This window comes from Neovison vison, chromosome 4 (genome assembly GCF_020171115.1).
Source record: "Neovison vison isolate M4711 chromosome 4, ASM_NN_V1, whole genome shotgun sequence".
NCBI lineage: Eukaryota > Metazoa > Chordata > Mammalia > Carnivora > Mustelidae > Neogale > Neogale vison.
In genome coordinates this window covers 100934917-100937830 of record NC_058094.1, presented here as the reverse complement: position 1 = coordinate 100937830, position 2914 = coordinate 100934917, and the positions used below count along the sequence as shown (strand labels likewise).

The window sequence follows — 2914 nt, the reverse complement described above, 5'->3', positions numbered from 1 at the left end:
TATCAGGACCTGAGCCTAAATAAAGTTTGTCCCTTAAATAAAAGAAACATACAGGCATTCCTGGATGTGCTTTGTGTTTATGGAAGGGAGCATACATATCCCCTCCTGTTCTAAATCTTCTAAATCGTGGACTGTTTCCATATCGGCAGTGGTCTTACACATTCTCAGGCCAAGAAATAAGGAGCAATTCTTGGTGGTGGAGAAAAGCAGCTTGCTACCAAATTCTCATAGAGGGGGAGGAAGATGTCACTGCCTGAATCTGAAAATTACAGTTTAATTCCTGTCGTGATACACACAATTCTTCAAAATCAGCACCACTCTAAAAGATTAAATTAATTTGAAAGTACTGGGGTGGCACAGTTGGTTAAGCATCTGCCTTTGGCTGAGGTCAGGATCTCTGGATCTTGAAGGATCAGGCCCTGCACTGGACACCCTTCTCAACGTGAAGCCTGCTTCCTCTCCCTCTTCTCTGCTGCCCAACCTGGACTATTCTTTTTTTTTTTAATACAATATATGATTTTATTAATAAATAGTGTGAAAACATCAGTGATAATTGCCTGAGCATTAAATTCTTTTAAACATCCACGTCTTGGCTTTATTATTGTGCATACTGTCCTCTATGGCACTACAAGTAAACATAAAAATAGTTCCCATATCCATGCACAGGTATTCAGCTATAATACCATTTACAAATTATTATATACAAGGTAACCTTTGCAATAATTAATATTCATTTGGACAACCACAATTAAATGAGTATTAAATCAAGCAAGAAATGGGCTATGTTCAACATGTTCTAGATGTCAGGGTGTAATAGTCAAGGTCATTTAAAACTTAATTTTCTTTTTTTCTTTAGAGGGACATCTTTTGTTTATGTGGGTGATCAAATGAAAACTGAGGAAACCATTCTTAGACCACAGTAACAAAAGTCAGATACAAGAGAGCGCTTGCCTCTTCTTTTGAAAGAAGCAATACATTTGTTCATTCTCTCTCTCCAAGCATCATTTCCCATATTATAATGAAAATGCTTACAAGTACCAACCCCAAAATTCTGTCTTCAAGGGTAAGTTACAAATTTTAAAAAGAGTGGTTCATTATATAAAAGTCAAATTTCAGCAACACTAATGCTAAAAATGACATTAAATGTCTTAGCATCCACGTAATATATTTCCATGAGTTTTCTATTATGTACAAGTTTATTTTTCTTAAGAAGTAAAATGAAGTATAAATAGTACAGTCTGTGGTGTGGTGACATCAGCATCTGCCAGTTCTTGCCCATCAACGAGTCCCAATTCTTTCAATGTTTTGGAGAGATTTGGCCTTGTTCATTCTTCAATAGATGTTACTGACTGTAGGTAAAGTGTTCTATTTTTTCCCTCTAATGTAGCTGTGATGGCTGGAGATTTCATCTTCAGAGAAGCACTATTGGTTAAATAATCCAAAACCTCCTGTAGTTTAGCAGATGGAGAAAACTGAATACTTTGAGGAAGCTGACTATAAGCTGAGCAGTTTTCCTTTCTCTCTGCTTCAAATGTGTATGCGTATAGTCCATCTACATCATTGAATACCAAGTAATTATTAAAAGGAATATATGCACTTGTGGCTATTTAAAAAACCTCAGTGGCACACACAGCTGCTATTTGTAGAAGCTACTGCAGGAATTATTCATTTTACTACTCCTTGAGTGAGTCTTTAGGTCACACCCCTAATATTATATTGTGATGTCCTCTCGAGGGACTTTTGGAAAATCCACTGAATATGATCAGAATCATCTCCATCTAATGGAATTCCTTCTCCAAAAGGCTGCTCCTTAGGCCATTGCAGTATCCTTACATACTCAGTACAGTGCTCTGGTAGCCTGGGCATAGACACAATGGTGCACATGGGAAAATTAACCTGTGGAGGATACAGTTCTAGTGTGCATTCAATACAAGCAGTCATTCCAGGCAGAATCACCTGGGCATTTCCTTTAAAACCTTCTGTCCCCCCATCTATTAAAGGGACAATGGAGCTTAGATCTAATACACCATCTTCATAATTCAGAAGGGATATCAGCATACCATTTATCCCTCTTCTGGCTATGATAGAGTGCAGTCCACATACAATTATATGAAGTTGTCGATAGAAAGTGTCATTAAAATCCTGAATCTTGTTGCAATGTGGAACTACATTGCAGTTAGGAACTCTGTCATTTAGAAATTCTGCACTAACTTCAGCCTTAGGTCTTCCAACATCTTTGGGCCTAAATAAAAACTGTCTATTTAGATTGGAAGCATCTATAGTGTCCATGTCTAAAAGATGAATCTGTCTAAAACCAGACAACACCAGATTTTTCAGGAACTCACATCTTAAGCCACCAGCTCCAATGACTAGAACTTTACATGTATCTAACAAAAACTGGAAAGATTCAGTGCTCGGTTTGAAATCAGGGTGTGTGAAGGGTCTAGATGGCTCGAGGAACTTCTTTACATGGTTCCAGCGACCTTCCCAGTCTCCAGTGTCCCCACACCCACCATCAACAGCCATTTTCTCAGCCAGCAACTCCTCTATTCTCCTTCATTTCTTCTCCGGCTCCTCGCCATCCGCCATATTGTTCTCCCCAACCTGGACTATTCTTGCTCCCTCTCTAGCTCTCTCACTCTCAAATAAGTAAAGAAAATAGAAATATTTCTAATCATGTAATTAATTTATAAATCCTTTCCAATTTATGAGGACAATAATAGTAGAATGGATAAGGATACATGAGAGGTAGATCACAAACCATGTGTTTGTTGAGTCTTGTTGCCATTCATCCTTGAAATCTACATACATCAATAGATTAATGTTTTCGTGAACATACGTCAATCACCTTGTGTACTAAGATTCTAAGTTAACCCTTCAATTGATGTTATCATGGATCCCAGGCAGTGTATAT

General features: G+C 37.8%; 1 pseudogene; it reads right to left on the bottom strand.

The window, feature by feature from the left end:
- Positions 1–1205: 1205 nt before the first annotated feature.
- On the bottom strand, positions 1206–2589 carry LOC122903983 (annotated as a pseudogene).
- Between the last annotated feature and the right edge of the window lie 325 nt (positions 2590–2914).